Below are 10,932 nucleotides of genomic sequence, written 5' to 3'. Positions count from 1 at the left end.
TTCTGATTTTGTGCTCTGCGGCTCTATCACTTGCCAGAAGCGGCTGACGGAGGCCCCCTCCCCCGCCACCTATCCTCCCGAATATCACCTCGGATTCACTTCTCCGCACGTCCTACCTTCTAGAAAGTGGTCGCTTCTCTGTTCAGAGAGTAGTTGCTATTCTTTTCTTCGAGCTCCTGTTGAGTTCGTAGGTGTTCAGAATGGTTTGATCCCTATCCAGCTGAATTCCTGGGACCAGACGAAATCCAGGTCTCCTACTCCTCTACCATCTTGCTCCGCCCCCAATGTTGGCTTTTCTTTGAAGATTTCACCTATCTTCCCCACAGGAGGAGATGGAGGCTTCCCTGTAGGTATCCGTTTTGAGTCAGCCAGCCTATCTATAGAACACATACTTTTTTTTACTCCATGGCTTAAGTTAAAGGAACCAACTGTTCAGAGACCTTGTGGTTTCCTAGTTCTGACTGTGACCAATGGGAAACTTAATTATTGGGTCCAGAGCTAGACGTTCATGAACAGTGAATCAAGGTTGAATTTTTCAGTAATATTAATAACATTTTTTATCTCTTTCTTTCATGTGCTCATCTCAATTTGTTCCAAACTCATGAAGGTAGAAAAAGATACTTTTTTTTGGTCCCCATCATATTCTACCAACTGTTCTTGAATAGCAACTTTCAAGTTCCTGTACTTAAATTTATTCAGTAGTTCTTCATGTGAACTCTTTTGGCTACAAATGATAGAATTCTTGGTCAATCTAAATTTGGTCACGAGAAAAAGGTTAATCAATCAAATTGCAAGAGAGTCTGGGAGGCAAGCAGGTATTGGGAACACTGAAATCATGGATTTGAATCTTCTGATCACTTATCTCAGCTTATTTTTATGTTGCCTTCACTGTAAACTCTCTCCACATGGTGGGAAGCAGGGCCATGATGTTTCTGATGCTTAACTCTGTACTTTGGTCTTTATGGATACTGTAGCTGCAGACAGAGTAGCTGATAATAATAAAGTAACAATAACAACTAGTATTTACACTTTCAGTGTGCTAAGCATTTTAGATACAGTAATTCTTTTTATCCTCACAAATGGCTTACAAGATGTTCTCAACAGCATTACACAGTTCAGAGTAACACAGTCAGTATTGGAAAGCAATTCTGAATGTGCTCAGAGTCGGCTTGCCAACCTACCCTGCTTATATTGCTTCTCCCAATTATCTACTTCCTCTCCTCATTTGATTAAAAATGCAAAACTGACAAAATTTGGGTATTTTTTAATTTTTTCTAAGAATGCTGATTTGTAATATGGCCATCACTGCATGAACAAATAACTATACAATTAAATGTCATCCTTAATTACATCTCTAATTAAAAGATTGACTTTAAAACATACTATTTGGAAAAGAATGTTTTGATCATTTTTTATTTTAAGAAAACTCCATGCTGAGTTTTTCATTTCTCAAAATTCACTTGTTGCAATGTAGGCACAGTTGTTTACTGGATAATTCACTGGCATAAGTTATGAAAGTTTTCTCTCTGAAGCTGGAATCCACATAAAGCAAAATATACAATTATGAATATATTTAATGGAAATGCCACAATGTATCACTTCTGTAATACTTGATATTCTACCATGAAATTGAGGTTGGTATTGCCTTAACATTAGAACTTTGGCATTTCTGATTATAAAAAATGTTAGCAATACTTCTTAATTCTTAGTGAAAGGATATAGTTGAAAGAGAAAGAAGAAAATTTTGTTTTGTATAAGAAGGATCCAAAATAAGAACACATTTATAAAAATAAAGTCAATACTCTCGTGCATATTATTATCTTTGGTAAAGTGAATATATTTTAATAACACAAATCAGGAAATATGAATTGATAGGTATAAATATTCTTAGGGATGACAGAACTTTTGAAATGAGGACTGCCTAAAAACTTAGAATGTTTGGTTGCTATGTACGTGGTTATCTATCAAATTTAAATGGAAATATGACTTACATTTTGGTCTTTCCTCTGAATTGGGAGAGAGAGCATTAAAATCTTCCAGACTAATAAGAAGTAAAATGCTTTTTTTAAAATAGGGTTTTCTTCAATCTTAATAGTATCAGGTAAATGTGATTATGAAAAACATTAATCTTAAACACACCTTTTTGTTGGTTTCAGTAACTTTCCAGCTTGTGCCACTGCCTGTTCAAATTAGCATTTCTCTTTTTTCCATCTTTTTTTCATTCCCTTATTCTGTGCCTCCCACACGGGTTCACTGTCATAGAATTATCTTTTCTGTTACAAATAAAAATAAAACAAGCAAGAAAAATGTATAGAAAGGTGATTCCACTTATATAGCCTACTGAATTAAAATTGTCATGCCCAAGTGTGCCTTGAATATTTCCACAACAAAAATCCTTCCATGCCATCATTCCTGAACATCCACATAGAGACTTTAATTCTTGCATGAAGATGAATTTGCAATATCAAGGCTTTAACTTCACATACTGTTCCCCCCCCCCCTAAAAAAAGCGATAAGTTTGTAATTTTTTTGTCCTCACTTTGGCTTTGTATATTTTATTTTATTTTTTCCTTTAAATTTTTTTATTGTTAGGTTAATCACCATACATTACATCATTAGTTTTTCATGTAGTGTTCCATGATTCATTGTTTGTGCATAACACCCAGTGCTCCACACAGAACTTGCCCTCTTTAATACCCATCACCAGGCTAACCCATCCCCCCACCCGCCGGCTTTGTATATTTTAGATATGTGATGATGATATATTAAATGTTCTGTGATTTAATCCAGGACATACAATTACAAGGTTGAGTACAGGCAACATCAGTACAAAAGTCTTGTAATTCCCTTTTTACTGCTTCAAACTCTCTATGATGTTAATGTGTCAATTAATTATCCTTTAAGGAATTTCTCCAATTCATTTCCTTCAAGGAAGCTACTCAATGTTGTACTGATTTCAAAAGTAACATTTTCACATGCTTTAAAATGTACTAATTCTGTAAAAACAAAACAAAACAAAAAAACAGGCTTCTACTTTCTCAGTTATGCCAGGGCCATGGTTTGAGGGTTCGATATTTTTCAAGTAGCAATGAAGAGTAGCAAGACTGTCTTAAGCCAATTTGTTTTTTAATATATATCTTTACTATTTAAGGAAGTTTGGGTTTGGGTTTTCTACCCTAGCAGCCAAAGGCATGCCCTCTGATTCTCAAAGTTCACTGGTTATCCTGGTATTTAACTATAAATAGTAATATGCACATTATTTAGGGAAGGCTTTCTGGATCTAAAATGCTGCTCTCCTACTGACATTGTTATGGTCTCACTCTGTTTCGCCAGCTGGTTCATTTCTGAAAACTTTCTTTTCAGATTGTAGAAGAAATTTTCCTCCTTCAGTTAAATAATAATAACTTCATCACAATTCTGGACTTTAAGCTCTATTACAAAGCTGTAATCATCAAGACAGTATGGTACTGGCACAAAAACAGACACATAGATCAATGGAACAGAATAGAGAGCCCAGAAATGGACCCTCAACTCTATGGTCAACTAATCTTTGACAAAGCAGGAAAGAATGTCCAGTGGAAAAAAAGACAGTCTCTTCAACAAATGGTGTTGGGAAAATTGGACAGCCACATGCAGAAGAATGAAACTGGACCATTTCCTCACACCACACACAAAAATAGACTCCAAATTGTTGAAAGACCTAAATCTGAGACAGGAGTCCATCAAAATCCTAAAGGAGAACACAGGCAACAATCACTTCGACCTCAGCTGCAGCAACTTCTTCCTAGAAAGATCACCAAAAGCAAGGGAAGCAAGGGCAAAAATGAACTATTGGGACGTCATCAAGATAAAAAGCTTTTGCACAGCAAAGGAAACAGTCCACAAAACCAAAAGACAACCAACAGAATGGGAGAAAATATTTGCAAATGACATATCAGATAAAGGGCTAATATCCAAAATCTATAAAGAACTTATCATATTCAACACCCAAAGAACAAATGATCCAGTCAAGAAATGGGCAGCAGACATGAAGAGACATTTTCCCAAAGGAGACATCCAAATGGCCAACAGACACATGAAAAAGTGCTCAACATCGCTCAGCATCAGGGAAAGCCAAAACAAAACCTCACTGAGATACCACCTCACACCAGTCATAATGGCTAAAATTAACAAGTCAGGAAACAACAGATGTTGACGGGGATGCAGAGAAAAGGGGTACGCTCCTACACTGTTGATGGGAATGCAAGCTGGTGCAACCGCTCTGGAAAACAGTATGGAGGTTCCTCAAAAAGTTCAAAACAGAGCTACCATATAACCCAGCAATTGCACTACTGGGTATTTAACCCAAAGATACAAATGTAGTGATCCAAAGGGGTATGTGCACTCTGATGTTTATAGCAGCAATGTCCACAATAGCCAAACTGTGGAAAGAGCCAAGATATCCATCGACAGATGAACGGATAAAGAAGATGTGGTATATATATACTATGGAATATTATACAGCCATCAAAAGGAATGAAATCTTGCCATTTGCAATGATGTGGTTGGAGTAGAGGGTATTATGCTGAGCGAAATAAGTCAATCAGAGAAAGACATGTATCATATGATCTCACTGATAGGAGGAATTCTTAATCTCAGGAAACAAACTGAGGGTTGCTGGAGTGGTGGGTGTGGGAGGGATGGGGTGGCTGGGTGATAGACATTGGGGAGGGTATGTGCTATGGTGAGTGCTGTGAATTGTGCAAGACTGTTGAATCACAGACCTGTACCTCTGAAACAAATCATACATTATATGTTTAAAAAAAAAAAAAGAAGAGGATAGTAGGAAGGGAAAAATGAAGTGGGAAAATCAGAGGAGGAGATGAACCATGAGAGACTACAGACTGAGAAACAAACTGAGGGTTCTAGAGGGGAGGGGGTGGGGGGATGGGTTAGCCTGGTGATGGGTATTAAGGAGGGCACGTTCTGCGTGGAGCACTGGGTGTTACACGCAAACAATGAATCATGGAACACTACATCAAAAACTAATGATGTAATGTATGGTGATTAACATAACATAATAAAAAAATATAAATAAATAATAATAATTGCAGATGTAATTGAAATCAGGGTAGGTAATGAAAAGCAGGGTAGATAATGTAATGCCAAGGTTAATGAAAGGTGTTTGCATATGGTAAGAGAGTAGAACATACTTTTCAGACATCAGTTTGAATTCGGTGGGCCAAAGTCAGCCCTTTTAAAATGAAAGAATAGGGAGCCTGGGTGGCTCAGTTGGTTAAGCAACTGCCTTCGGCTCAGGTCATGATCCTGGAGTCCCGGGATCGAGTCCCGCATCGGGCTCCCTGCTCAGCAGGGAGTCTGCTCCTCCCTCTGACTCCCCCCTCTCGTGCTCTCTCTATCTATCTCATTCTCTCTCTCAAAATAAATAAAATCTTTAAAAAAATAAAATAAAATAAAATGAAAGAATAGAATAGAGTAGAGTAGAATAGAATAGGAATAGATCAGAACACATCCCATAAATGTAGTAAGGGTAAGGACTGTTTTGTATTTGTGTGTGTGTGTGTGTGTGTGTGTGTGTGTGTGTGTGTGTGTGTGAGTGATGAGGTTGGTGGGGAGTAGGGAGGGAGAGAGAATAGTCTAGGTAACAATATAAAATATGTCTCTTACTGTGGGTACTTTCAAATTTTGAAACATACTGAAGCAGGTAGCATCTGCTCCATTTAGAAACATTCAAGTTTAAAACAAATAAATAAAATACTGCTTTAGCCACAGAAAATACACATACAGGTGGAACTCAGTCTAGATACAGCCAGTATGTGAATCCAAGTTGAATTTTTCATGTACAATACGAATTTATTAATTAAAGATGATCAAGAATGGGTATTTTGGAATTGAATTATTTACATTGAATTTACCAGTGCTTATTAAATCTCCAGTACATCCTAAACTTATTGAGGCTTTTATAGGTATTACTAGGTCATCTCTATTTACTTGTTTCCATTTCTCATTTCTCCCTTAATAGTTCAGATGCATTTATGTAGTTGTATATTCAAAATCTTGTCACTAAGTAACAAATTGATAATGCCATATAAAAAATGCTATCTTGTGATATGTGAAACATCAGAATTTTTTAAACTACTTTAAAAGAAGGTAACCATAAAATAATGTGTTAAGTTATGTTAAGATATGTTCAATGCAAGATTATGTCCCAAAACTTTCTGATCTCCTGAATTCTTTCCTCTCAGGGAATACATTGTTTTCTTACCCACAGGTAAAATAAATATCTTCTTTTTCCTTTGAAGAAAAACAACATGCATTCAAAATATTTATCTGAAATATCTTTCGTCAATGTAAAAAACTCTAAATTTCCAAATTAAACTTCCATAAGTGTTATAACTGATGACTGTTACTTGAGATAACACTTTAAATCAAATATTCAGAAAATCTGAAAAAATAAAGATCAATTCACTATTGAAAATTCTAAAATACAATCTCTAAATCTTCTCCCTTACTAAAGGAGAAGATAATTTGTAATCTAGAAAGGAAATAACCTATTTTAACTTTTGTTTATTATAAAACTTAAAGTATTATTAAAAAAAACAATGAACTTGAGAAATAGAACTGCATATCAAAGTATTTCCTCCTCATGATAATTAAAATTTTGCCTTCTCACTTAGTAGGGCCAATCCCTCATTTTAATAATTCACAAAATATACTGTTCCATTCTTATAATGTACACAAACACTTTAATAAATTCTAAATTCAGGAGAATAAGAACAAGATCGGAGGATTAATTTAGAAGCCAAGAGCATGAAGACCAGTTCCACATTTTACAAGCAATCATCTGAACTACTTTGGCCACTCACCATGGTATAAAAGCCCACGTTTCCCATGCTACTTGGTCCACAAAGTCTTCCTTTGCAACTCTGAAGCAATCAAAGGCCAATATTTTTATGAAACGGATCCTGCCACCATCATTTTGGGCTTCATTTGGGACCCATCCACAGCAGTCTGGGCCATCTTCTGGATATTTGGGGGAAAGTTTTGGTGGATGTTTTCTTGGACTGGTGGCTTTCTTTTCCTTCAACTCTTCTGTTTTTCTCAATTTCATTCTTTGATGCTAGGGGTTCCTTGAATGATGAAGTTATTTTGCTAATCTCTCATTGACAATTATTCTGTTCCATCTGACTGAGGCATGCTTTCATGGGATTTTGTTTCTTTAGAGCATGTGAGAAGACTCCTTTCCCATACTGCTTCTTCTGGCTCTAACTTCTGCTAGAGCCCACTCCTTCCACCCACCAGTTTTTTCTTTTCACTCTCCTTTGTGTCCTTCTCTTCCTCCTCCACAGCTTCCTCTTCCTCCACATCAGGCTCATCTTTCAATCTCATTAGAGTCAGAGTGAGTTCTGGGTGTTGGGGGCAGGGGGATAATTTCCCTACAGTTCCAGTTTTTCATTTGGATTTGTTTCCTTTTTTCATGGCACCAAAGAGAATCAATGTAAGCTTTTTAGCTTTTCTTTTTTTTCCCTACATTTCTAATGTGATTTCCAGTCTTTTTTAGTTCTGGTATCTCTGTGGGATTTACAGGTTTTATCAACCCTTAAGTCTGTCCTTGTTTCCTCAGTTCCAAGTTCTCAAGTAGTTTCTTCCATGACACACCATCTAATGCACTCTTTGATTTTGTTTCTGACATGAAAGCATCTGAAACATCTGGAGATGGTGACTCTGATAGAGCTTTGCTTGAGGCTTTTAGCCTCTCAGAGATTTCAGAGAGTTCCCTTTCACTATCATTTAATTGGGCAACAAATGATTAAAAGGTCTCTGGCTTCTTGTCAATTTTTCAGCCTTCTTCATTTGCTTCAGAGGCTTCTTCTCAACCAGATCAGTCAGATCGAAGAATCTGTCATTATCATTACCATAAAAATCTTCGTCTTCCCAGTCTTTGGCTTTCTTTCTCCAAGAATCTGCCTCCTGACTCAGCAATCTCTAAGTATATAGGATCCGACAAGCTTCCAGTGAACACTATCATTACCTCCTTTCTCTTTTTTGAGCCAATGACTTCAGCCATCAGTTGTTTTTTGGTGGAATCAAATTTTACCCTGCAGAGAGAGAACACCCTTTGTTGCTGCTTGACCAGTTTCTTCAATTGCCTCACTACTCACTTGGATCCTGTTTCTGTCTTCCTCTGGTCCCTGGAGAATAAAGAGCTGGTGCCACTTCCAAAGCTAAGAACATGCTCCCTGTGGACCAGATAATAGGCGTGCTGTGTCATTTGGATTTGTTTGAGAAAAACACCATCCCTAGGTGCTTCCTAGAACATAGAGATAGAAGACAGGTCCCTGGCGATAGTATTGCATTTCAATGAAGTGTGCTCCGGAAAACATGTTGCAGCTAGGCAGTAGACTGAAAAGGCAGCAACTCATCCCTTTGGGTGCCATGGATGGTGCTGCTCTTCAGTGTCCATAAGCTGCAGGGGCCAGTGACCAGGCCTCCAGGGAAAGAGCTACTGTGGATTGGGGGACATGGCTGCTCTTCCTGTGGGACCCTGGGAATGGGGTCCAGCAGTGCCATGGGCTTTTCCTTCTTCACTTCCTTAGGGTTTGAGGGACTATTAGCCAGGCTTTCCCCATGTCGTAAGTCAGCAGGGCTGACTTCATGAAGTCACCGTAGAGTGCTTTCACACTGGGGACTCTGACGAGGAGGAGGGAATTACAATTGATTTTTGATTCACTGGTTCTCTTAAACACAATGGAAACAATAACAGAGAAATCTACATTCATGTTTCAAGAAAAGATTTGAATAAGGCATGTATGTTGGGCTTTACTATGGAGTATGAAGCTATGAGGCAGAACTATGATTATATATTCCATATTCATATTTTTATACAGGTGAGGTCAATCACATTTCATACAAAATGTGACCTTAAAAAGGGAAACGACAGTTTTAACTTGATACATGAAAGCAAAAGGTGCAACCCATCCATTTACATTGTTGGTGGAAGGAGATGAGTTCTGTCCCCAGCCCACATATCAGAAACTAAAAACAGGAAGCCATATCTTAAGTAAAAATGTTTTGAGTTTACATGATTTATTATTTTCTGGGTGGGGGAAAGCTAACTCTGGGGTCTTAAGTGACAGCATTAAGCATAAACTCACTCTGGTGGCTATTCCAAAACATAATTTTAAATTGTTAGCCAGATCCTGACAATTCATGAGAAATCACAAACAGAAATGCTAAGCAGATTTATTTACCCTGGGCTTGGTCAAAATCTTGTTCACACTTCCCCTTGCTCACTAACACTCTTTTACACCTACCTCAAAGTGAGGTAAACTTGTCACATTCAAAGGCCAGAGCACCTTAGCCTCCAGAACAGCCGATGGGTGAAGGACGGACCCTCATATGAGGTCCCTGGATGATTGACAGCAGGTTGCTATGGGGTTGCTGTATGCCGGTGAGTGTGTACATGGCCACGTGTGTGCTGGGATGGCTTTAGGGAGTTGGGGGATCTCTTCCCATCCTCCCCTACCCAATTCTGAGGTCGCAGGACTCAGCTAGAAGGCCAGTAATCCTATCTCTGCTCAACAATATCCTATTAGTTTCAGGTATATATTATAGCAATTTGATCTTTATAAACATAATAAAATGATCCCCATAAGTTTAGTTATCATCTATCAATACAAAGTCATTACAATATTATTGACCGTATTTTCTATGCTGTGCATTATATCCCCATGACTTATTTCATAGCTAAAAGTTTGTACCTCTTATCCTCTTTACTTATTTTGCCTACTCTCCACTCCTCCCCACTCTGGTAATCACCACTTTGTCTCCTTTATCTATGAATCTGTTTCTGTTTTGTTTTGTTTGTTCATTTGTTTTGGTTTTTTTTTTTTAGATTCTGTATATAAGGGAAATCATATGGTATGTATTTCATTTAGCACAATACCTTCTAGGTCCATTGTAGTTGTTGCAAATGGCAAGATTTTATTCTTTCTTATGGCTGAGTCCATTGTGTGTGTGTGTGTGTGTGTGTGTGTGTGTGTGTAATATCACATCTTTTTTTAAAAAGAATTTACTTATTTGAGAGAGTGAAAGAGAGAGAGAGCAAGTGTGTGTGTGTGTGTGTGTGTGTGTGTGTGTGTGTGTGTACAAGCAGGGGGGAGGAGCAGACAGAGAGGAAGAAGCAAACTCCCTGCTGAGCAGGAAGACGGATGCAGGACTCGATCCCAGGACCCTGGGATCATGACCTGAGCCGAAGTCAGTCACTTAACCGACTGAGCCACCCAGGCGCCCCATATCACATTTTTTTTAATCTTTATCTATTGATGGACATAGATTGTTTCCATATCTTGGCTATTGTAAATAATGCTAGCATGAACGTAAAGTTGGAAACATGTATTTTCAAATTGGTGTTTTTATTTACTTTGGGTCAATACCCAGAATTGAAATTTCTGAATCTTATGGCAGTTCTATTTTAAGGAACCTCCATACTATTTCCATAGTGGCTGCACAAATTTTCGTTCCCACCAACAGTGTATGTGGGTTCACTTTACTCCACATCCCACCAACACTTGTTATTTCTTGTCTTTTTGATAATAGCCAATCTAACAGGTTTGAGATGATATCTCATTGTGGGTTTTGATTTGCATTTTCCTGATGATTAGTGATGTTGAGCTATTGTTGATAATAGTGCTATAAACATTGGGGTGCATGTGCCCCTTTGAATCACCATTTTTGTATCAGCATATTTGGATAAATACCTAGTAGTGCAACTGCTGGGTTATAAAGTAGTTCTATTTTTAACTTCTTGGGGAACCTCCATACTATTTTCCAGAGTAGCTACACCAGTCTGCATCCCCCACAAACATGCAAAAGTGTTCCCCTTTCTCCACATCCTCACCAACATCTGTTGTTTCCTGAGTTGTTAATTTT

At 37.8% G+C, this 10,932-nt stretch overlaps 1 pseudogene; it reads right to left on the bottom strand.

The window, feature by feature from the left end:
• Positions 1-6,862: 6,862 nt before the first annotated feature.
• On the bottom strand, positions 6,863-9,465 carry LOC113932641 (annotated as a pseudogene).
• Positions 9,466-10,932: the final 1,467 nt, after the last annotated feature.

This window comes from Zalophus californianus, chromosome 10, assembly GCF_009762305.2.
Source record: "Zalophus californianus isolate mZalCal1 chromosome 10, mZalCal1.pri.v2, whole genome shotgun sequence".
In the NCBI taxonomy this organism is placed as follows: Eukaryota; Metazoa; Chordata; class Mammalia; order Carnivora; family Otariidae; genus Zalophus; species Zalophus californianus.
This window is presented reverse-complemented; position numbering and strand designations above follow the sequence as displayed.